General features: G+C 45.1%; 2 long non-coding RNA genes across 4 annotated transcripts; one reads left to right on the top strand and one right to left on the bottom strand.

Moving 5' to 3' along the window:
- Positions 1–25,456, top strand: Gm30149. 3 transcript variants are annotated; one of them, XR_391618.1, is made up of 4 exons: positions 1–1,658; positions 5,955–6,082; positions 18,914–19,118; positions 25,214–25,456. It is a non-coding gene; the product is annotated as a predicted gene, 30149 (long non-coding RNA). The 3 variants fall into 3 exon arrangements; XR_882228.2 differs by lacking the exon at positions 1–1,658 and adding an exon at positions 5,377–5,666; XR_882229.2 differs by lacking the exons at positions 1–1,658; positions 5,955–6,082 and adding an exon at positions 8,238–13,455.
- Positions 4,632–5,988, bottom strand: Gm39036. The gene is made up of 2 exons (XR_882227.2): positions 5,820–5,988; positions 4,632–4,829 (listed from the first exon to the last, which is right to left on the bottom strand). It is a non-coding gene; the product is annotated as a predicted gene, 39036 (long non-coding RNA).

Here is a 25,456-nt window from a genome sequence, read left to right as displayed (position 1 = left end):
CACAGTTCTTAGACATTAAATCTTTCCCCTCAAGGTGGTGGTGGCACCTCTTCTGCACCACACAGTTTTGGTTTTTTGTTTTGTTTTGTTTTGTTAATCTAAAGGACTTATCTCCCTGTGCTTCTAGAAAGTTAGTGTGGTCCTTTCTTTAATAGCCAAATTGAAACTTAACAAGCTGCACACTAAACCATTGCAAAACATTTTCTTAGTATCAAGATCACACGGTTCCATATTCTGAAAGGAACACGGTACCCTTTACAAATTACTAAGTAAACATTGACATTGTAAAGACTTTACAGTAGGGACAAGGGGGAAGATTTGTAGGGATTTAAAGTAGATGTGAAAATTAGGTTTAAAATGGCTGAGAAGCATGGGAAGAAATGGTCGATTCTGGGATTGACAATTGGTTTGTTAGGGCCGTGATAGGACTGGAACATCCCCCCATTTGTGGTGAGAGCCCCAGGTGCTTCCGAGGATGTATGGTGCTGTTTATTAGGGTACACCTAATGGCAGTTTGGAAGAGAAATCATTTATAACAAGCAAACCATCTGAGGAGTGCAAAAGATCTTCTGTCGTTGGAAATGGAGATTCGGAATGTGGGAATGGCTTTATTTCAGAGAGGACACGTTTTTTTCCTTTTCCTTTTCTTTTCTTTCCTACTTTTCTTTTCTTTTCTTCTTCTTTTTCTTCCGTTGTTTGTTTTGTTTTGTTTTGTTTTGTTGTTGTTTTCAAGGAAGGCTTTTAGTAAGGAGATTAATTGTAGAGACTTGCAGAGCAGCACATTATCCCCTGCAGATTTCCATTGAACCAGACCCTGCGTTTATTCTTTCACATAAGTAGGACCATTATGAATTATTCCTTAACTTGTAAATCATAGAAACTGCTAGATCGAAGGAAATGTCTTTGATAAGAAGCGAGGTGGAGGCTGGAGATAAGGCTCGGAGGGTAAAAGTGATTATTGCTAAGTCTGAAGACCTGAATTCAATCCTCCGAACATACATGGGAGAACAAACTCCCTGCAAGGTCCTCCGACCTCCACAAGCGTACTGTGGTATAACTGCACCGCCATCAGCACCCGTGTGCCACCAAACACTTTTAAAAACTGCATTTCTTTTTCTAAAAAGAAGAGCAAAAAGTCTTATGGTTTTATTTGCTGTAAAAAAGTGACCTATGCGGAGAGTTTTCTGATCCCGCTTTACTTAACAGACATCTTGTTTTTCTGTTAATTTTTAGTATATACTATAATCTGCCAATCCATCTGTCAAGAATAAATTTTCCTTGCTTCAGAATCTGTACATTTTTAAAGCTGCTACACAGTCGTGACTTTATTCCTGGGTGCTCACTTCATCCCCTTCCTGACTTCATTAGCTCTCTTTCTTCGCCATTCGACATTTTAGGGTTAATTTGGTGGCTGTTTTGTTTGATTTGCTCTCCCCTCCCCATGCCCGTTAACTTGATTTTGAAGAAGCCTGTTTATTCCACTATTTGCTTACTTAGTGACTGAAGTTTACACGGGGAAGTTAATTTGGGATTGGATTCTATTTCTCTGAGAAGATAAATAAAATTCGTATTCACAGAGAAATATAAGGTCGACTGCATTACAAATAGGCTTTGTAAAACATGCACCCTAGATCGGCTGGCGATTGGACCTTTAGCAGGTAAGGCCTCTGTGCCTTTAAGAAGAACCTAAGGTAATTTTCCGCCGCCGCCCTCCCCCATCAGTTCCGCCCACGCAGCGGGGCGTTCGTGCGCGGCGCTCTGCGGCTGCGCGGCACTGGGTGCGCCTCCGTTGCTTAGTTACGGTCAGCCCCCCTGCTGAGGCGCCCAGAGTTCTCCTGTTTCCAAGATGGCCTCCAAAACTTATATTTATGTGTGCGGAGAACAAAGCCAGTGGCCCAGCCTGAGCTCAGCAGAGAGAGTTGTATGTCGGTCTCTAGAGTGTGGAATGTTTACTATCACAACTGCACAAAGCTCCCTTCCCACAAGTGTTCTAGATGGGAGAAAAGCCTGGGGCGTGCCTCAAGACATGAGCTATGGTTTCCAGGATAGGAATGGAGGCCTCAAAACTGGTGCAATCCCCCACGTTCTTTGGATAAAATTTGTTGAATTTGTTTCATGTTAATGTAGCTCAGAAGGAGATTTAAACTGTGCAGGGATGGTTAACTCTAGGAACATGTTCACTTGGGGAAGTGATACAATTCCCTCGTTTAAAATACCTGCCCATTTTTCTATTTAAAATTTAGTTTCTGCCCAGATAGGGTCAGATGGTGCTATGAAAATCTGTATTGGAGGCCGGGCGTGGTGGCGCACGCCTTTAATCCCAGCACTCGGGAGGCAGAGGCAGGCGGATTTCTGAGTTCGAGGCCAGCCTGGTCTACAAAGTGAGTTCCAGGACAGCCAGGGCTACACAGAGAAACCCTGTCTCGAAAAAACCAAAAAAAAGAAAATCCGTATTGGAGTGAAAGTTTCTTTAGGGATATGAACTTTGCTGTGTATCTCAGAACTTTTGTGCCTTGCTAAATAATACCAATTACAGCTCCTGAAACTCAACTCTGCCAAGTGCTATGCTAAGACCAGTTTTAGGAGCTGGTGTCAGGCTACCTCCTTCAGTCCTGCACTCCCTCTGCAAACTGCAAGCAAGCTAGGAATGTTTTACAGATTTAGAAAGTAAGACAAAAGGAAATTGTTACCGCCTAAAATGCTGCTGCTGGTGGAGCCTGCACTAAAATATCCAGAAGGAGCCTAGGTGAGGCTAGCTTGTTCTAGCCTGCACTCCTGCGTGCTGCAGGTGAGCTGGGAATGTACATGCAACAGTCTCTGGGAGCCGTGGGAAAGTCTGACTCAGAATTGCCACCTTTGTATTGGGTATTAATGCTCAGAGCAATTTTTACCTTGGAGCAGAAGGCCCAAACCTAGAAAACCTTGGTAGCAGGCACTGAAAAAACTATCGTTACATACAAGCAATCTTCTGTCACCCTCCATCCTGTTCACAAAGTGGAGAGGGGAAAAAACTGCTTCAGTATTGCATAAACAGTCTTACAAACACCAGGTCCTGACAAGACAGGACTTTATAAGCAGGCCAAGTTAATCTGGTTATTGGTAGCCGATAATCTGTTAGCTGTACTCACAAGAAATAAACCATTTATTTCCTTTTAAAATTTATTTTTTGGTAACAAGAGTTGGGTTTGTAACTTAGAGCAGGGCGCCCACAGAAACTGGGTAATAGATTACCTTCTGTGGTGATTACATTTCAAAGCAAGAGGGCTCTGTGGGTCACTGAGAAAGATTTTCCTTTTTCTCTTTAAATGTTAAGGGTATTTATCAGATTTGATCTTGACACAGGCCTGATACCAGCTCTTCCAACTATTTCTCCTCAACTAATGGCTCAACCATAACCTTTATTTCTGTTATAGCTTCCTTTTTTCAAAAATATTTTTTATTTATTCTTTGACAGTCTCACGTATGTACATGTATATGTATGTATGCTGTTTGTTTGTTTGAGACACAGTCTAACTATTTAACCCTGGCTGTTGTGTTTTAGAGAGAGAGAGAGAGAGAGAGAGAGAGAGCGCATGCCAGGTATGGTGAGGTGAGAGGGGTGCCTCGCCTCGGCGGGCCCATGCTGAAACATCCCTTCCCCCAGAGGTACCAGCCATACAAAGGTTATAGTTTATTTAGTGCATGGAAAGGGGAGTGGAAGGCTGGAGAGAGGAGAGGAGAAAAAGGAGAGGAGAGGAGAGGAGAGGAGAGGGGAGGGGAGAGGAGAGGAGAGGGGAGGGAAGAGGAGGGGAGGGGAGGGGAGGGGAGGGGAGGGGAGGGGAGGGGAGGGGAGGGGAGGAGGAGAAGGGGAGGAGAGGGGAGAGGAGGGGAGGGGAGGAGAGGTCAGGTCAGGTCAGGTCAGCCAGGGACACCTGGAGAGAGGCAGGGAGGGGACAGGGAGGGAAAAGAGGCAGAGAGAAGAGGCATAGAGAGTAAGAGAGTAAGAGGGTGAGGAGGGGCCAAACAACCCCTTTTATTGGAGGTCAGGCCTACCCAGGCAACTGTTGGGTAGAGCATAGAACGATTGCTAACACTGGCTGGCCTGGAACTCAGGGAGATTCGCTTGCATCTACTTCCCAAGTGCTGAATTTAAAGTGCACCATCCCCCCCCCCCCGCCCCCAGCTTGTGTTTGTTTTTAGTAAACTCACTAAGTTAAATTAGTTCTGCCTGCCTGTGGGCCATCTACTACAGCATGTGTAATCAGGCATAGCCATCAAGAAAAATAACCCCCTTTTCTTCCAGCAGACATCAATTACTAAGAGTTCCTCATCTATGGGTGGACATCATAAGTCCCCCTATGCTGGAATTTTGACTGGCTTCATCCATGGTATATGTTTGGGGGTCCAGCTGTGGTTCCTCTTCCTCTGCTCCTCTCCTTCCTCCTCTTCAGGTGTCTGGAAGCCTGTGCACACCAGGCTGGAAGGCTGAAGCAGAGCCTGAAACCATGGAGTTCTGCAGGATTCCCATTTATCTGGGAGTGAAGGGGGCTGGGAGGGCGGGAAGAAGGCCTTCTCCTGGGATCTTAGTATTACAGCTTTTAAGTGAAGACTTTCTCTGACTATCTTCAATAAAATAGTTCTCTGAGACCATCTTAGCTTGTACATATTTATTTGGGGTGATCTTGTATCCCGGGTGAACTAAGGGTTGCATAGTTTTGGGGGGAGGGGTGGGCAAATGCCCTTGGTTGAAGGCTAAGGTACCGAATGGGGAGCCATTCCAAGAATCTCAGGTGCAGGGCTCCATGATAGTTTTCAGGTGTCCTCAGATAGGTGTTGGGGTCTGGGATTTCCTAGGTAGAGAAGGGAAGGCCCAGCTGACAAAGGGAGTCTGCCATTTTGCACCAAGCTCAGGACTTCTGGTAATAGAACTTCAACCTTAGCAGCTTTTTTCAACCTTAGCAGTTTTCCAATATCATCTTGTGAAGGTTATCATAACTTCTGTGGGTTTATGAGTGTGTTTTACAGACACACCAACACATACACACACCCTTCCTTCTCCTTCCTACTCTCCCTCTGTTTTTAAGTTAGGAAGTCACTGTGAAGCTCAAACAGGCCTACATAGTCCAGATCTACCTCCAACTCAAGATCTACCGGCCTCAGTGCCTCAGTCTCCTCAACGCTAGTATTATAGGTACACATTGCTACAGAAATAATTATGCCTTTTCAATGAAAAGAACCTTACACACTTAAGAATTAATAAAGAAAATGTTCTTTCATAATAATTCAAGTGCAGCCCTGACTAATTCTCAAAGAGGAGCCAGCCATGAATATAAGATTTCACTAACTTACATATGCCCTAGGTTTTACTCGTTCTGTGTGGGCAGTCATCCTTGACTCCTTTTGGGCCTGGCCCCAGCTTACACTTTGAACAATTTGACAGAGACAGGAGACTGCAAGTCTGGCCACTTAGGCAGTTGGGAGATCCACACAGCAAAGAAAGATACTGCCAGAGTTATTTTAAGTAGACTGGTGTTGTTTTTTTCAAATGGTTGTTACCCAGAGTCATCTATCTGGTCTACTTAGCAGAATTTATACTGTCTGGAGAAGAGAACTGGGGACTTTATGGTAGGCCAGGAAGTAAGCTGGTTGTGACCCTGGAAAGCCACCCTGAGTGGTTCTGGTTAGAGGTATGTTCTTTGAAATGAAGATGAACCTAATGGCTTATTGTAAGTCAGGGTTTCCTCCTTTGTCATGAGAATGAAGCCAAATGGCTGGTCAATTCAGCAAGTAAACATTCACTTTCTAGCATCCCAAAGTTTGCTTGGCTATCACAGACCTACCTGGTTAGCAGATTACTTATGTTGGGGACGTTTTTGGAGGCAGCGCTTCTTTAGCTAAATTCTTCTTTGTGTGACTTCATGTCTCCTAAGCAAATCCTTTGTCACGTTGAGTTCCTTCTACATTGTTACTTCCAGGTTTCTTCCACATCAGCATCGCCACGGCCACGCCCAGCTTCTGCTTACTCCTCTTGGTAAACAGGTAACTGCAATCTTGGACCAGACCACAGAGGGATTCAGGTATAAAGAGGCAGCTGCCACTTTAGGTAGGACATGAAATTTCTACTTCCGACACCACTTCCTACTGTCCCACACCAAGACTAAATATGAGGTATCATTTATATTGCAGTCTGCACAAATATGTTCCTTGGAGGCATTTTTGTTTGTTTGTTTTGTTGGGGGGGGGGCACTTTCCAGACAGGGTTTCTCTGTATAGCCCTGGCTGTTCTGGAACTCACTCTGTAGACCAGGCTGGCCTCAAACTTAGAAATCCACCTGCCTCTACCTCCCAAATGCTGGGATTAAAAGCGTGTTCCACAACTGCTTGACTGGCTTGGAAGTAAATTTTAATTACATTTTTTTTTTCAAGACAGGGTTTCTCTGTGTAGCCCTGGCTATCCTGGAACTCACCTTGTAGACCAGGTTGGCCTCGAACTTAATCACATATTTTTTTTCGAGACAGAATTTCTCTGTGTAGCCCTGGCTGTACTGGAACTCACTGTAGACCAGGCTGGCCTCCAACTCAGAAATCCGCCTGCCTCTGCCTCCCAAATGCTGGGATTAAAGGCGTGCGCCACCACTGCCTGGCAAACCAAGTCTTTAAAAAGTAAGTTTACTCATTCAGGCAATTAGCTTTTCAGAGTGTTTTCCACAGCACTCTACATACAGTGGACAGTTTTGTAGACCAAACAAGCATGCTTTTGCAACACTTGCAAAGGAAAACCATGTTACGTCTGTTACTGTCAGCTTAAAGTGGGTGTCTCTGTAAACACCGCCTTCCTTCTTTATCATCAGTGTGAGGCACACATCCCAATGCTTGTATGCAGGGGAGATGCTGGTGCTCTGCTTCATGCAAAACCGAAGGTTAGATTGTGTTTCAAAAGTCCCTTTTTGCCAGGCGTGATGGCACACGCCTTTAATGCCAGCACTTGGGAGGCAGAGGCAGGCAGATTTATGCGTTCAAGGTCAGCCTGGTCTACAAAGTGAATTCCAGGACAGCTAGGGCTATACAGAGAAACCCTGTCTCAAAAACCAAAAACCAAACCAAACCAAACCAAACCAAACCAAACCAAACCAAACCAAACCAAACCAAACCAAATCCCCTTTTTACATAGCAGGCTTTTCCCCAAGAAAAGCAGGAGGATGTTAGGAGCCAGTGAATGGGGAGGAGTGTTGTAATTACTGTCTTCTGAACATGACACCATCTGGCTGTGGCATTCCTGGGCTCACAGCATCTATGGCTACCTGCACGAGTTCAAGCCATTCCAAGACAGAACAGGGAGGAACTTCTGAGGCTTCACTCTATTAGCCAGTCGCAGTTAATGGTTTCTGGTTGGTTTCAGACCCCAGGACAAGGAGCTGAGGTGCATATTTAAGTATCAAAGGAGACCTGACCCCCATGTTCTCCCAGTATCCTTCAGTCCCTACTTAGCATAAAGCCCCAACCCTGAACTTTCCAGCCCAGGAGCTGGGCTGCCCTTCTTCAGAGACTCTCCCTTATATAATTCAGACATTTTGGTCTGCCGCCCTTCTCTTTTCTCTCCTCTTTTTCTCTCTGCACATGCTTTCTCTCTACCCTGTTCCCCACCCCCTCCCCATGGTAACTTCCCTGGCCTAGGTCCTTAGGGTCAGTGAACTTGCCCAACAGCAGATTTCCAATAGGCCTGCATTTAATAGACTCTAATCTGGTTTACATTGGCTTGTTTCACCAGCAGAGAGATAACTTATCAGCTTCTAGCAGAGAAGTAACTTTTCTTCCGGAATATAGATACTAGTAGGTTGCTTACATTCACTTGTGTAGATGCCCCCATACCCATGCACAGAGAGACACACTAATTGGATTTGATACATTATTTAAAAGGAGGAGGTGGAGAAAGTAGTATTAGTGAGGGTTCAGAGGAACATAAATGATAAAATTAATCTGTTTATATTAATCTGTTATAAAAGATTTTTTTAAGGATGGTTTACAGAATGTGGTCCAGCTAGTCCAATAATGGCTGTCTCCTAATGGAAAGGCCACGAGTCTGATCATTGCTCAGTTCATAAGGATAGAAGTTGTTGACATAAAAACTACAACTCTCATCTTACAGGGAGTAAGTAATAATTTATGCTAGAACCGATTTGAATGAAAATGGCCAGGGAACACAGATTTATGTTCCCCCAAATTCAGTGTCCCAACATGGGAACAGTTTTATAGGGTTTTTATAGAAAGTCATAAATCAAAGCAAGTTTAAAATGCATTGGTAGGTACACCAGAGGCAGGTACAATGAGATGGTATGTGTGCGAGTGTACGTGGATGTGTGTGTGTGTGTGTGTGTGTGTGTGTGTGTGTGTTAGGTACCTATCCCAACCCGCGGGGCCTAGTTATTCAGGGGATCAAAGGGGACCAAGCCTGAAAGAGAAACGGGTGAGAAAAGGGAGCAAGACCAAGCAAAGGGTTGTCAAGGTCTACTTTAATGGAAGCTGAAAGCCTGATTATAAGCACACAGTGAGAGGAAATAGGGAGGGGCTGAGGGGGAATGATCAAAGCACAGAGAGAGGGACCAACATCTGGGGCAGATGCTGAGTGCAGGCTTGAAACATTTTGTGGCTTATCTTTGGATGCTGGATCCACCCAAACAGCCCCAGGTGTCTGGCCAGGACAAGGGTCAGTTGGTTCTCATGATCAGCTGATCAGCCTTGTGTGAAGGAGGGGTGGCTTGGCTCCCAACAAAGGGTCAATTGATTCTCAGGGTGGGAGCTGTTGAAGGTCTGGTTTCCCACAGTCTGGTCTCCTACAGGTACCTAAGGGAGACAGAAAAGGCACTGGAACCCTGGATCTGTAGCTGGGGTTGTGGGTGGTTTCGAGCTGCCCTGTGCGCGCTGGAACTGAGCCAGGGTCCTCTGCAAGAAAAGCAAGTGCTCTGAACCACCAACTCCTTCCTCTCTCTGGACCTGTCTTTCTTTCCTTCTTTTTAAAAATGACTTATTTATTTTTATTTTACGCTCATTGGTGTGTTTGCCTGTATATATGTCCTTGGGAGGGTGTAGGATCCCTTAGAACTGGAGTTACAGACAGTTGTTGTAAGCTCCCGTGTGCGTGCTGGGTATTGAGTTTGAGTCTTCTGGAGATATATAGTCAGTGCTCTTAACTGCTGAGCCACCTCTCCAGCCTTCCATCTTTCCTTTGATAAGCGACTTTATAGGGTAGCTGTCGAGGTGCCTCAGATGGAATTACACAGATAAAGTCAAACCAGAAGCTAGTAGAGTGGCTGGAAGGCCTTAGAACATGTCCTGTCCTTATAACAGTTTTTCTCGTGAGATCTGTAGAACAAATAGGTTTATGGTTGGGCAGGGAGAAGGGGCTAAGAAGTTGCTAACTTTTCTGGAATTCTTGCTTTTCTGCTGGCAAGTGGCTTCAACTAGATACCTTGATAAGGATTCCTGTCCCCTGATCAATCATGTTACCTTCACTTTCCCAGTATATTTCTTTCCTTTCTTCTTCTTCTTCTTCTTCTTCTCCTTCTTCTTCTTCTTCTTCTTCTTCTTCTTCTTCTTCTTCTTCTTCTTCTTCTTTTTTTGAGACAGGTTTTCTCTGTATAGCCCTGGCTGTCCTGGAACTCACTTTGTAGACCAGGCTGGCCTTGAAATCCACCTGCTTCTGCCTCCCAAGTGCTGGGATTAAAGGCATGTACCACCATAGCCAGGATTTTCTTTCTTTCTTTCTTTCTCTTTCCTTTCCTTTCCTTTCCTTTCCTTTCCTTTCCTTTCCTTTCCTTTTCTTTCTTCTTCTTTTTTGTTTTTGTTTTGTTTTGTTTTGTTTTGTTTTGTTTTGTTTTGTTTTGCTTTGCTTTGTTTTTTGAGACAGGGTTTCTCTTTATAGCCCTGGCTGTCCTGGAACTCACTGTGTAGGCCAGGCTGGCTTTGAAATCAGAGATCCCCCTGCCTCTGCCTCTCAAGTGCTGGTTTTGAAGGTGTTTGTCACCACACTGGATCTCCCTTGGGCAATCTTAGTGGCTTCCAATTTTTGCTTTTTTGGATCATAATCTCCTCTAAGACATCTTTGGGACCACCCTATATTCTCAGAGTGAGGGGAGGGGAAGAAAGAGAAGGAAAAAGAACAGTTTCTTGGCAAACTTTTGAAATGTAACCTAAGAGCCACCAAAATGATACATAAGGCTGGGACAATAAGCCATCACTCTCTCCTGGGTAGCATACACCCAGTACATGTTTCTTCCTGGGCACTTGTCTTTTTGAACACTTCAAGCCTATGTTGAAAAACATTTAATATAATTTCCAACCCTGCTTCAAGCCAGTTATGTCTGAAATTTTTTTCTGGTATAGGAATCCTGGCTTGGCCTGAGTTGAAGTCTCTAAAAGATTAGAAGTTCTCAGGCTGCTGAGGGTGACAATTCGGCACTGTCCCCTCATTTAGGATATACTGACCAGGAAATGGAAATAAGGCACCTCTATGAACTTTAGCAGCTGCCTCAGAAATTTAATTTTAGTATGCGTGGGACCATCTTCCTCAGCTATATGTGGTAGGGCTGTGTTCATCCTGTTTGGCTCGACACAGACCTCTGATAGATTAACCACCTTGCTTGGTTATTGTAAGTGGGGCACAGTGTAACCACTGAACTGGATCACTCTCAGGCAGGTTATTGTAAATGTGAATCTCCCATGTGGCCATCTCTCCAGGCAATAGAGACTAGCCATAGACATTTTAGAGAGTCGAAAGCTGCCAAGGCTCTCCGTTAGGGGTTGGAGGGTGGGCAGGATTTGCTGTTTTTAAAGAGAAAGGTGTGTAGGGAGGGCTTGGAATCTGGAGCAAGCAGAAGTTTATGGTAGAGGGGAGGAGAAAGTGTACAGGTCAAAAGAGCCTGGTGGCTTTCATATCCATCGCAGGTGTACGCTATTAGTGTTGATATGGCCCTAAGGAGCCTGGAGGTCCTGTGTTGCTTTCGTGCCTATTACATGTATATGCTAATGGAGAACCATTTGCATGGAAGCCTTCAGGGAGAGATAAGAAGCATTTAACTCTTCCTGACAGATGGAAACGTGTTTCACAGGTTCCTGAGGAATGCTGAATGGAGGCGCTTCTATCCCTTCCAGCAATCCTTCTGTTTACCCTGTCAGAATTCAGCCTGAGATGAGCCCAGTGCCATTCTGGGACACAGTCAGTGGCACTGCCATTTTGGATAGTTTGGGGGTTCCCTTTGGACCTAACAGTTGTGTCGTTGCTACAAACACCACAAACCTGTTACTAGTTGATGAGGCTCTTTTCACACAGATTTCCTGTCTGTAATATAAAAAGGCTCAGAGAACCACTCCTACATCTGGTTAGATGTGAGACACCTGGGTATTTAAACTGGCACCGTTTCTGCAGGCATGCTGCAATAATAGTGCCCTGCCTACAAAAACAAGTAGAACCTTCATTAAGTTTCCAGAAAAGGTGAAGCAAATATTTTGATACCTGCCTTTAAGGATTCTGGCAAGCAAAGGAAAACACCCACATTGCTGAATGATAGCATGGATCTGAAAGACATAATCTCTTTTATTTCGATTCTTTCTGATTCAGACCCAAAATGAGTCCCCATTCACAGGATAGAGTAGACATGTCACAGGAAACTAGCCAAGGCGGGACAAATCTCCTGTTACTGTGGGAATAAAGTGGCTGCAGCAGCTCACTCACACGGTAACAATGGCATCTCCTGGGATTTTATTGGGCTCCATACTTAATCTCCCTGCCCTATGTCCACCCTTTCTTTTCCAGTCTCTTCTGTCTTTGGTTTTTATTAAGAGTCAGAGTGTTTTGGAATTCATTCGAGGTTGTTACTTCATGAAGAGAGTGCCTGGTGGCATCCTGGTCTTAGGGTTTGACTTAGAATCTACCACCCAGATCTACACAGGACTCGTCCTGTCTTCCTTCCCTTTCTCCCCGTTCCTCCTCTTCCTTCCCCTGTCCTTCCTCCCCTCCTTCTTCCCTTCTCCTCCTCTTACTCCTCCTTCTCTCTTCTCATTTGTTTTCTTCTTGTCCTTTGAGGCTGGCCTGGACTTCCCTTTGTAGCAGAGGCTGACCTTAGCCTGAATCCTCCTGCTCCTACTTCACACATGCTAAGACTGCAGTCATGCCCTAGGTCCTTCCTGTAAGAGGTGCTGGGGGAATCCCACCCAGGGCTTCTTGTGTACTAAGAAAGCACTCTCCTAATTGAACCTCATCCCCACCACCCTGAATTTATTTCTCTTTTCCATTTGAATATTTTTCATCTGTTTGCTGTGTTACCAGTATTGAGGTAGAATCCAGTCTTGTAAATATTAGGCAAGTGCTCTACCCCTGAGCTGCATGCCCTGTCCCCTCCTTCTCTTCTTCCTCCTCTTCTCCCTCCTCTTCCTCATTTTATTTTTAAACACTGAAAATGCAGATAAATAGAATGAGGCCAAATAAGAAGATTTGAGAATGTACACATTACTCTGCTCTGTAGAGGCAGTATCTCTGCAGAGTCTACAGAAAGATAGCAAAATGTCTTCAAAGTTGTGCCAGAAACCTTTGGAGCTGAGGTGTGCTTAGCCAGGCGAAGATACTCCATTCCCTGAGCTCCTGCGTCTCTCTTGTCCCAAATAGCATGAAACTAGGCCGGAGCAAGGAAGGTTGGCTTTGGAGGTTAGTGACAACATGCTCCGTCAAAACCAGGAACGCAGAGCCTCCGAGATGGACGGGCAGGAGTAGGTCCCTGCAGACAGGCTGGACCATCTGGTTTCTATTTCTGAAACTCACAAGGTAGACGGAGAAACTTGACTTCCAAAAGCTGTCCTCTGATCTCTATAAGGACACCGTGGGGCACACACACACACACACACACACACACACACACACAAATCAAAGAAATGGAGATGAAGAAAATCCATATTTGGTACAGATCTTATATTTAGACATAGCAAATTTATTGGCCAACTTGTTTATTTATACGAATTGTAGGTAATGTCACTAAAATCCACTATGCTTGCTTCCTTTTCTATAATCACATCCCAGCCATCAACTAAGGGAACACTGGCTTCTGGCCCTTTTCATTTGTAGACAGTAGATTTAAACCTTTGTACCCTACTGTTCAACTCAAAGGGAGCAAATAACCTTGGCTACAGTTGCCGCGGAAGAAAGACTCTACCTCTTTGCTTTTATACTAAGCTTTAGAAAACGTTATGTAGAAAGGAGGAACACCCCCCCCCCTTTTGCCTGGGTTACAGACACCATAACGCAGAGTTGGGCCGGCTCTGCGGAAACAATGAGTCACTGATGCCGAGGCCCAGGTGGCGTACGAATGAGCTCTGCAGCCACTTTAACCCCTGCAGGCCCCTACTCGGCAGAGCCGCAGTGCGCACGCAGCCTGGGCTTCCAGCCTGCAGACGTCCTGGTCAGAGCAGGAGGAGCCCTGTAAGCAGGCGGTACGTCCGCATGCCCTCCCAGGGGGCTCCGAGCTATTAGTCTTCCGATTGGCTCAAGAGAGGAGTGAAGAAATGAAAACACCGCCCAAGATATATTTAGTTGAGCGCAGCTGGGGAAACGCTTAAGCCCCTAGTGTTTTTGTGTCCATGGTAGGGAATATTGGGGAGACTTAGGCCATTTCCCGCCCCCTCCCCGCCCCCCAATCCCAGTAGATTTTCTTCCTCTTATTCTGGAAGTGCAGAAATTTCTGATGTGTTGATTAAGGAAATAGTAATTTTCCTGCAGAACTGGCAAATGAAATAACCGCTCAAAGCACTAATCTTTGTGGGAGACCCAGTGAAGAAATTATTTTTTTTCTTAACTCACTAGTAATTTTTCTTTCTTGCAATTAATCCTCTTTAGGTTCAAGATGGAAATCGAGTATTTTCGAACGTATTTACTTGAACTAATTTATGTAGTTAGAAGCATAATTAAGTTTTATCAGCTGATAGAGTCCCTTGTCACTTGAGCCGACTGGCGTTTTCCGCTAATTGAAAGGCTTATTTCTGCGCTGTTGAGCGCAGCTTTTTTGACAGATGACTCCCTAGAGGTTAACGGCTTAGGCTGATGTCGGCCACCCTGCAGAAGGGTTTTCCAGGCAGCTAGCACATGCTGTCTCTGGAGATACTATGATTAAGATGTAAAGCAGGAACTTCTAGAATCTCAACTTCTAGAATCTCGTTGTTTGGGTCATACTAGTAAACTAGGGTTAGACCAGTAATGGATCTCCAGAAAAACAAAAGAATGCTCAAATTTTTACAGAGATTGGTTTTCAAGAAATTGTCCAAGAAATGCAAAACTGTGGGGGTAAACTAACACGCTGGAGACCGGGGGTGGGGGGGGTGGGGGGGTGGGGGGGTGGGCGGGGAGTCAAGTTCAGATCAGAAGGCCACAGCTGAATTTCAAAACTTCCCTCTTCCCTGGGGTTCAGGGTCTGTGCGGGGAATGAGAAAAAATTCTTTGACAATTTGGATGAGACCCACCCACATTATAGAGAGCAATCTGCTGTATTCAAAGTTAGCCCCCCACCCCACCCCCCAGGTGCAGTGAACTTTATAGATGATATTTAAGAGAGGCTCCTTAAAGTAGTCCCCTACTTCCAGCAGCGGCGGGGTGGGGGTGGGGTAGTCTGAGATGAAAATTGTGTGGGGAAATTGTGTGAGGGGTTGAGTTAGGGACAACAGCAGCTGGGGTCCTCTCTTCTTCTCTAAGGTGGGTAGGGCTGGGGTGGGGTGGTCCAAGGTTTTCTTACTCTTGGAGACCATTGTAGGCCTATATTTTGTATCTTTTTATTTTACTTTTCAGTGTGTGTGTGTGTGTGCGCGCGCGCGCGCGCCTGTGGTTTGTATTTGGGTGTGTATATGTATGTATATGCGTTTGTGTCTGTATGTATGAATGTTGTGTGTCTGTATGAATGTTGTGTTTCTGCGCATGTGCATGCAGGTCATATGCGCTGTCCTCTCACCTTATGGATTCTCGGGGTTAAACAGTCGATAGGCTTTTTGACAAGATTGAAGAAAATTAGTTTTATTTTTCTGTGACAGGGTGTCTATGCAGCTCTGGCTGACCTGGACCACTCTGTAGACAAAGCTGGCGTCAAACTCACAATGATACGCCTTGCTTCCAAGGCACAAGATTAAGGTCGTGTGCTGTCAGAACCAGCGCCGCCCCCCCCCCCAGCCCCCAATGTTGTTTTTCTTTTTTTTCTTCTTTCTTTCTTTTTCCTTTTTCTTTTCTTTTCTCTTCTCTTCTCTTCTTTTCTTTTTTTGATTTTTCGAGACAGGGTTTCTCTGTGTAGCCCTGGCTGTCCTGGAACTCACTTTGTAGACCAGGCTGGCCTCGAACTCAGAAATCTGCCTGCCTCTGCCTCCCAAGTGCTGGGATTAAAGGCGTGTGGCACCGCTGCCCGCCTCTTTTTTTTTTTTTTTTCTTGTCTCTTTTTTTTTCTTGTCTTTTTTTTTTTTTTTTTAAAGACGTTTATTGTATTGTGATGTCCCAGCACTCAGGACAGACACAAACAGAGCAGAAGGATTTCAGAGTTCGAGGCCAGCCTGGTTTACACAGAGTGAGTTCCAGGACAGCCAAGGCTACACCGAGAAACCCTGTTTGGAAAACAAAACAAACCAAAACCAAAACCAAAAAAATGAAGTTCATCACTTTCATTGACTTTTTTTTTTTTTTTTTAAGCTCCAGGGGTTTGTCATTTTCTGTTGCTGTGCTTTTCTTGGTCTCCTAGCTCCTTCTCGTTTCACTCTCTCCATTGTCCCCTTTGGGCTCAGCCGACTTCAGCCCCACCTCATGCTATAAGCACGTGCTCCTGTACACTTCCCTCTAGTTGCATTTTATTTTATTTTATTTTATTTTATTTTATTTTATTTTATTTTATTTTATTTTATTTTCAGAGCTGGGAAGTGGCTCAGCACTGGCTGCTTTCCCAGAAGGCCCTGGTTCAATTCCCAGCAACCACATAGCAACTCACAACCATCTGTAACCCCATTTCCAGCTGATTCCGGCATTGTTTCTGGCCTCTGTGTGCACTGCACACACATGATACACAGACACACATGCAGGCAAAGCACACACATATTATATCTGTGTTTCTATATACACATATATGGGTAATATATGTAAGTGTAATATATATATATATCATATTTCCCCTTCCCCAACTCCCCAAATAACCTCCCCACACAAAAAAAGAATTAATAATAAAATAGGAATTATTTCTCAGCTTAGGAGCCTTCCTATCTACCACGGTTCATAGTTCTAACTCCTAAAACTACCTTTTCTTTGCTTTTAATAGAGAGCGTATGCCTCACTTTCTTTGGTTTAAAATAAACTGTAATTGCCATAATAAAACATCATGACCAAGGCATCTTGTAAAAGGAAGCATTTAATTAGGGCCTAATGGTTCTAGAGAGCTAGAGTCTATGTCCGGAATGGCAGGGAGCACTGCAGGAAACAGGCAGGCATGGTAGTAGTAGCAGAGGCCTTACATCCGACCCAGAAACAGCGAAATGGGAAGGGCATGGGCTTTTGAAAGCTCAAAGCCTACCCGAAGTGCCATATCTCCTCTAATAAGGCCATGCCTCCTAATCCTTTCCAAGTAATTCCACCAACTAAGAGCAGAGCATTCAAACATATGAGCCTATTGGGCTATTGGGCGGGTGGTGGTGGTGGTGGTGGTGGTGGTGGAGGGAGCTGTCCTTCATATTCAGACCACCACAGATTACATGAAACTACATCATAACCAATTTGGCTAGAATCTAAAAAACAATAGCCAGGAGCATAATAGCACACACCTTTAGTCCTAGCACTCTAGAGGCAGAGGCAGGCAGCTCTTTTGAGTTTGAGGCTAGCCTCAGTTCTACAAAGTGAGTTCCAGGACAGCCCGGACACACAGAGAAACCTTATCTCAAAACAAAACAAACACCAAAAATCAAAACATAAACAATCCACAATGCAAGACACAACAATAAAAAAAGCTGAGGCTGGGCATTTAATCTTAGCGCTTGGGAGGCAGAGGCAGGAGGATCTCTGTGAATTCATGGCCAGTCTCATCCACACAGAGAGCTCTAGACAGCCAGGACTACATACGGGACCCTGTCTAAATAAATAAACAAACAAATAAATAAATAAATAAATAAACAAATAAACAAATAAATAACATAATTGGAGCTGGACATGGTGGTTGAGTCCAGCAATCAAAGCCCTTGGAATGCTAAGACAGGAAGGTGGCGTGTTCAAGGTCAGTCTGAGCTCTGATGTAACAACACCTTGTCTCAGTTGTAAATAAAGAACGAAAAAATGGCTTGGTTATCCCGTTACCCAGCCTCACATTCTCTCTCTTCATCGACTATGTGGGTCACCATGGCTTCACCTCAGGCTTCCCAGTGGGCACCTCCACCTACTGAGCCATACTACCTGCCCCCCAATTTTTTTTTTCTGTTTGTTTGTTTTTGTTTTTTTTGGTTTTTTTTGAGACAGGGTTCCTCTGTGTAGCCCTGGCTGTCCTGGAACTCACTCTGTAGACCAGGCTGGCCTCGAACTCAGTAATTCGCCTGCCTCTGCCTCCCAAGTGCTGGGACTAAAGGCGAGCACCACCATGCCCGGCCCCTGCCCCCAAACTTCTATATGTCAGGTGCTGCTTTAAGTATTTAACAAATATCAATCTTTTTGAAGGGGGTGTTTCAAGATAGGGTTCTCTGCGTATCCCTGGCTGTCCTGCTGTTGTCCTGGAACTTGATCTGTAGACCAGGTTGGGCGTGCACCTGAGTGCTGGGACCAAAGGGGCAACTGCACCATCAACTCTGGAACCTGAACTCAGGCCACTGGGCTGGCTCAGCAATTGCTTTTATGTACTGAGCCAGCTCAAAGGAACTACTTTGTAGTTTGTTCTTGGTTTTTAATAGCTTACAATTTACACTATTTATTTAGTGTGTGTGTGTGTGTGTGTGTGTGTAAGTGCATACGAGTGTATGTTTGTATTAGTGTATGTTTGTGTATGTGTTTGTATATATGAATATATATGTATGTGTGTGCATACCTGAGGCTGAGTATGTATGAGTGTATGAATGTGTATATGTTTGTGATATGTGCAAGTGTGTATGTGAGAGTGTGTGCATGTATGTGTGTATGTGAAGGTCAGAGGACAGATTTTGGGAATCAATTCTCTGTCTTCATCTACCCTGTGGGTTCCATGGATTCACCTCAGACTTGGCAATGGGCACCTTTACCTACTAAGCCATCCTACCTGCCACTAACTTTGTTTGTTTTTGAGACACAGTCGCTCACTGGGACCAGGTGCTTACCAATTAGGCCAGGGTGCTGAGCCACTAAAGTCCCAAAGTTCTGCCTTTTCCTACCTACCCGAGGATTACAAGTGGGTTATAGTAGACTCAGCTTGCTATTTATTTATTTATTTATTTTTGGTTTTTCAAGACAGGGTTTCTCTGTGTAGCCCTGACTGTCCTGGAACTCACTTTGTAGACCAGGCTGGCCTCAAACTCAGAAATCCACCTGCCTCTGCCTCCCGAGTGCTGGGATTAAAGACGTGTGCCACCACTGCCCGGCTCAGACTCAGCTTTTTATGTGGGTTATGGGAATCGAACTCATATCTCCATACTCATGTGGCAAGTACTTTACTAAGGCATCTCCCCAGGACTTGCATATGTTTCTTTATCGCATCTCTGCCCTCATACCCATCTCTGAGCCAGCCTTATTCTTGCATATCCAAACAAAAATATTCTTGCGTACATAACCATAGACACACATTAAAAAACACAAATAGGCAGCTACTAAATGTTTTGCTTTGATCTTCATTTTTATTCCTAATAAACATTATAGCTTGTAGGTTACTCTTCATCAATACCTAATGCATGCTTTACTTAAAGGGCTGCACATTTTTTTTTTTTACAGTGATGTGTACACTTGATAGAACTGCGTTGTCCTTGTGCTGACATCATGTCTGTGTCCCTATATCTCCACCTCCACCCCCACCCCCATGCTGGCTGTTAAGGTTGTTTCAGATCTGAAGCTCTGCGAAGCCGAACAAAATCCATCTGTCTTTGCTGCAGCCACACACGCTCCTCTAAGAACTCTTACGTCATGCAGGATGGGGGAGGTGAGTTTATGCACACCTTTCTCAGGCCAGCAAAGCATCTATTACTGCTGGCCTTTCCTCTTAGGACTGCAGTCAAAAGAGAATTCCTAAGCTAAGCCAAGACACAGCGCAGAAAAAAAAAAAAAAAAAAAATGTCTCCAGAAGGCTGCTGAACTGGTTGTCAGCTGCAGCAGTGACAACGCGGTGAGCTTTTCCCAGCATCCTTAGCCAAAGACGCCACTGTCATCTTTTCCAAAACGACCTTCAGTCCCAGAGACCAGACAGTCCTGTGACTCATGCGGCGGAAGGCCTGGCTTTATAGTCCAGAGCAAAGTGGAAAACGAGTTGGGGCAGCTTTCAGAATCTTACCTGCACGGCTGTTTGTGGAGTAAAACTGTGGGTTGCTTAACTCCGCTCAGATTAACTCCCTGACATCAAAGCTGGTGCTGAAAGCAGCCATTTTTCTCAGAAAAGCCACAGTGGAGAGCTGGGTTCTGCCTAGCTTTGTGCGAGGGTCTTCTTTTGGCTGTCAGTCTTAGGGGTCGGGGAGTTGTGGAAGAACACCTTCAAGGATTCTTTGTTTCAGGGACAGAAGAGAGCCCAGCCCCTAAGTGCTGTCTGCCATGATAGAGCAGAAGCCTTTTTAACAGTGAGACCCTGGTGTGTGTCAGTTCTGTACACCTCAACAGTGAACTGAGAGAGACAGAGAGGTTAATAGTTATGAAGTGAACAGCCTTCAGAGTCTACAGTTAAAATGTTGCTAGGTGTGCTCTCAACACCTATCTATCCAAGCCATTGGAGTCTGTGGTTTTTTTAAAGCCTGACTCATGAGCTGGATCAGCAGTTCAGTTGGTAGAATGTTTGCCCAGCATGTACAAAGTCCTGGGTTTGGTCCCCTTGCACTGCATAAAACTGGGTGTGAGGTTACTGGGTTACTCAAGAGGTGGATGAAAGAGGATCAGAAGTTCAAAGTCAGGACTAGAGATAGCTCATTGGTTTAGATGAGAACATACTGTGTACTCTTCCTCCAGAGGACCTAAGTCTGGTTCCCAGTATCCAGGTCAGATGGCACAGTGACTCATAACCTCCAGTAACTTACAGCTCCACGCGATCCGATGTCTCCGACCTCTGTGGGTACCTGCACTCCCGTGACCACAATCCTTACACATATATAGCACTTCTTAAATGAAATAAATCAGAGAGCCAAGGTTATTCTTGGCCGTGTAACGAGTTGGAGGCAAGCCCGGGCTAAGTAAAGCATGTCTCAAGAAAAGAAGAGGGAGGGTGGCTGGAGGAGACTTGCTATTAGGAGAAGGACCCAGATTGGGTTGTGGGCACTCAGATGCATGCCCACAACCATCAGTAACTCCAGAAGCCAATGCTCTGTTTCGGCTCCAAGGGCAATGAGCATGAATGTGGCAGACATAATACACGTAGGGAAAATATGCATATACCTAAAAATAAATACATTTTGAAAAGTAAATAGATGCTTGGCTTAAATATCTATTAGTTTACCTTTGTTTTTCTGTTTTGGGTTTTTTGAAAGAAAGAAAGAAAGAAAGAAAGAAAGAAAGAAAGAAAGAAAGAAAGAGAGGAAGGAAGGAAGGAAGAAAAAAGAAAGAAAGACACTCCCCTTCTCTCCCAAACCTAGACACCGCCCCTGAAAGTTGTCACAGAGGCAGTATAACTTTGTTTACTAAGGGAATTCTTTAACTTGGGTATAAACTACACTCTTTGAGCAATGTTAAAAAGAAACAGGGTTGGGGTGGGGGACAGTGGAAGCATTTCTTTGACCTATGAGTCCTGAGCCCCGAAAGTCCTATATACTCTCATTGTAAAGGCTTGTGTGCAATTCTCCCCTGAAAAAGCCTACATTCATGCTGCTACGTCTTTTTTTTTTTTTTCCAAGACAGGGTTTCTCTGTGTAGCTCTGGCTGTCCTGGAACTCACTCTGTAGACCAGGCTGGCCTCGAACTCAGAAATCCACCTGCCTCTGCCTCCCGAGTGCTGGGATTAAAGGCGTGCGCCACCACACCTGGCTGCTGCTACATCTTTTAACGCTCCTTTTGCATCACCTTTCTTCCTGTATCTTATAAAATCCAACTCTACTTCTCATTGGCTCGCCCTGAAGCCCCTTTCTTCATCAAAACCCACAAATGCCAGTCTCACCTGGGTGGAGGTCTCTCACTACAACCTCTCAGGCAGCTGTGGGTGACTGACTGTGTGAATTGGGGAATCTGGTGCCCATTGCTGGCAGCCCTACTCTGTGTCCACCCTGACCTTGAACCAGTATTGACCTGGATTCTGGGATTATAATCCTGGGCTACCGTTCCCGCTTTAAATAAGGCTGGAGGTTGAACCCAGGACCTCATGATGCTACACAATTGCTCTACTAACAGAGCCACACCCGAAATCCACATGACTTTGGTTAAAGGAACACTGAACCTACTACTGTTTTGACCCAATCAAACATCTACCCAAAGGACGATAGGTGCTGGGTTTAGGGTAAGCCTGGCCCCTTGCTTGCCTGCTCCATTCTGGTACTGGACTTCTTGAGCTTGGCACAAGCAGCCCAAGACTAGGGCAGTCCCTGAAAGCAGCGAGGTAGCGTCCTCACCCTCCCAGCCTTAGGAGAATCCTCTGTATGGATCAACACAGGGCTGGCTGACTTTGCTCTCTTCCTTCTTGTATAATGGAGTGCCCTTTCCAGACTTGAAAAATAGCAGCCCTCTCACTTGGAAATAGCTGCAGTGAAGAATTGTGGAGGCGGCTGAAGTGATGACTACATCGTATAGGAGTGCGCTCAGCACCCAGGGAACTGTATGATTATTAAAACAGTCAAAGTGGTAAATCTTGTTATGTACATTTTATAAAAATTGAAATACACGGATACATTTAAATATCAGCTCATCAACAGTCTAGTGTTGATCTGGTCTATTTTCTGTCTTAGACAATTTAGAAAACTGTGTTTTTCAGTTTTAGTAAGGTTAAGGAGGGGCATGTTGGATCACCTCGGAGGCTAAGGTAGGAAGAGTTTCCTCAGCTCGAAGCCATCCTGGGTTACAGAGGGAATTCCAGGTCAGTCTGGGCTACAGTGAGACACCCACCGCCTCTACAAAATAAAGACTAACAACCGGGGCTGGCTTAACTAGTGTGAGAGTATGAAGCCTTGAGTCTGAATCCCAGGTACCCGCAGAAAAGGTTGGGCGTGGCCTACATTCCTGTGCCAACAACATCCGTGGGGTGCGGTGCAGAGAGCAATGTTGAGCCTTGCTCCCGCCAGCCTAGTTTCAGGGGCGGTGAGTGTCCTCCCAAGGGAATGAGGCAGAGGCAGAGTAGGACACCTGATATCCTCCTCTGATCTGTAAGTGTGCACGGGTGTGCATTTCACGTGGAGTCACACACTTTGGGTGGTCAGAGGACAACTTTCTGAAGTCAGTTCATCATAGTTTTCAGAGATCGAAGTCAGTTCGTCAAGTACTTTTAACCGGGACCATTTTTATGTCTCTTACAGTTTTTTGGATTTTTTTGGGATTGTTTGTTTTCGTGTTTTGGGACAGAATCCTCCTCCTTTTAAAAGACTTTTTAAAAATTATTATTGTAAGCCGGGCAGTGGTAGCGCACTCCTTTAATCCCAGCATTTGGGAGGCAGAGGCAAGTGGATTTTCTGAGTTCAAGGCCAACCCAGTCTACAGAGTGAGTTCCAGGACAGCCAGAGCTACACAGAGAAACCCTGTCTCGAAAAAAAAAAAAAAAAAAAAAAAAAAAAAAAAAGCACGTGTGCCCCCACGCACATATCATACATACACGATAATAATTTTTTTTAATTATTAAAGGCGTGCGCCACCACGCCCGGCTACCATTTTTCATCTGAAGATTAGAGACACCTTCTGGGGGTTGGTTCTCCCCACCATGTGGCTTCTGCGAAATTGAAAATAGCTGTAAGCGTTGTACTTCGCTTTACCACTGAGCCATTTTGCCAGCCCTGGTTTTGCTTTGTGAGCTAGGGTATCACAGAGTCCAAACTGCCCTTGAGCTTGCTATATGGTCAAGGATGATGTTGAACCTCAATCCTCCTGTCTCCACCACCACCACGAGTCACAGTGCTTCAGTTATTAGGAACTGTTGTTGTTGTTTTTTCTTTTTCTCTCATCTTAAATTAATTTATTTTAAAACTTTTGTTAAGCCTACATGGTACGGCGAGCGTTCTCTCCTCAGTCTTTATGTTTCTTTCTCCTCCATTTCCTTCGCACCGCACCCTCTCCCTGCCCCCACTCCCCTCCTAACCAAGGACCAACACTGAGGCCTAGATAAGTACTGCAAAGCATGCCCCCTCTCGGCTACGAGTACCCTCTGGATTTTTCCTGGCTGTCTTCCTGGATTTCTTGACCCAGGTTGGCAGCTGGGAGTCTGTAATTTCCCAGTTGGTACATGTGGATCTACATTCACTCACTATTAACTGCGTCTCAACTCTGAGTTTATTCGTGTTTCCCTTTTCCATCCTGCTAGCCTAACTTTTGTTTTCATTAACTCTGTGGAATTTCTTCCTTAAAGAAATGTTTGTATTTAAGTCTCCTTCAACCAGATAGGAGTGTTAACTCTCTCTCTCTCTCTCCCTCTCTCTCTCTCTCCCTCCCTCTCTCTCTCTCTCTCTCTCTCTCTCTCTCTCTCTCTCTCTGTGTGTGTGTGTGTGTGTGTGTGTGCCATAGTGCTGGGGATGAAACCTGGGCCCCCTGGTTTCATAGCAAACAAAGGCTTTTCTATCAAGCCACACCTCCAACCAAGCTGGGAAAGATTCCATCACAAGGCTTTCTTAGAGCAGCTTTGTAGTTATTTTTAGTCAGGAACAGACTTTTCTTTTGCATTTAATTTGTGTGTGTGCATGTGTGCTCACACATGCATGTGCACACCTAGGTATGTGTCTATGCACCCTATGTGCAGCGGGCCTCAGAGGTCAGAATGCATCCGGTGCAGGAGGCATCAGATGCCCTGGAGATAGAGTTATCGTGGGCTACAAGCTACCATATATGTGCTGGAAATGGAGCTCTTGTCCTCTGTGAGAGCTGTGGGTGCTTTTAGCCACCGAGGCAAAGCGCCAGCCCCCACCGGGAACAGGCTTGTTTAGACTTCTGTCTAGACTGGCCTTTTCATCGCAGGCCTGCTATCAACACAAAACAAATCCATCCTGCTTCTCTCAGAAAGGAAAACAGAGCTTTTATGTAGTTCCTTCACTGTGCCCCACCTCCTGTCAACTCTGTTCTTTATATCCAATAGTGACTAGTGGCTCTACGTTCTGGAACATTCCTGAGCTCTTTTATAGTAACCAAAGCAGATGGGGCAGCATCCCTCTTAATCTCTAGCTTGGCAGAGAGCAAACGAGATATGAAAACAAAAGCTGAAATTTGAAAACTGTAGTACACTTCCTCTTGGCAGCACGCCAGCTAACCTCTTCAGTAGAAAATGACCGAAAAGAAATGGCTACTGGCCATCGAAGGAAACCTAGAGTAAGCCAGGTGCCAGCTTCAAAACATGTCCTTCCTTCTTCAAGATCTAAAAAGAGATAAAGGCACATTGACTGTTGAAGAATTAAAGATGTCACAGCTAAAAAGGGTGGGGCGGAGAGGGGAGAGAGGGGGGGTAAGAGAGAAGAGGGGAGAGAGAGGGCAAGTGAAAGGGGGAGAGAAAGGGGGAAGGAAAAGAGGGAGAGAGAGAGAGGTAATAAACTTGCAAGTGAAGCAACTTAATTTTGTTGCTTGTTTGTTTTGAGCCTTCTCCCCATTCTACCCCACCCCCTGGCTTCTGCCTTAACAGGACATTTCAATTTCTCTCTCATTCTATTGATATTATTTTTACAAATTTATTACTTGTTTAGAAGGTAGGGTCTCATGTAGCCCAGTCTGGTCTAGAACTCAGGATCTTCCAGGCTCAAACTCTCCAGGCTGGGATGAAAGGCCTGATATGACACAGCATGTGCTTGTGATCCAAGTCTTCTCTTGTGAGAGTCACATGGTCCTGCTAGGTCGGAGTCTGGTGTGGTTTGCTAAGTGTTTTCCACCCAGCGTTCGCTCCTACAGCCACTTTCGTCATTCTGGTTTTGTTTCTCTCTCTTTGCTCAGTCCACAGGTGGAGAATAGAAGCCCACTGCTGCTGTCGTTTGCGTCCCTGGAGCTGATGAGCCTGGGTTTGTTTTCAGATGTTTGAAGCCACGCATGTAACTTTTTCTTGAGAAATAACTGGTGCAAGCCCTTCACATACTTATCGGTGGAATCTTCTCTTGCTGGCTGTAATGATTTCTTCAGATATTACGATTATTAATTCCATTTCGTATTGTTAATAAATGGGCTCTTTAGTGTTGCATA

The sequence above is a fragment of the Mus musculus genome, chromosome 7 (assembly GCF_000001635.26).
Source record: "Mus musculus strain C57BL/6J chromosome 7, GRCm38.p6 C57BL/6J".
In the NCBI taxonomy this organism is placed as follows: Eukaryota; Metazoa; Chordata; class Mammalia; order Rodentia; family Muridae; genus Mus; species Mus musculus.
Note: the sequence above shows the minus strand (reverse complement) of the source record. Positions and strands in the feature narration are given on the sequence as shown.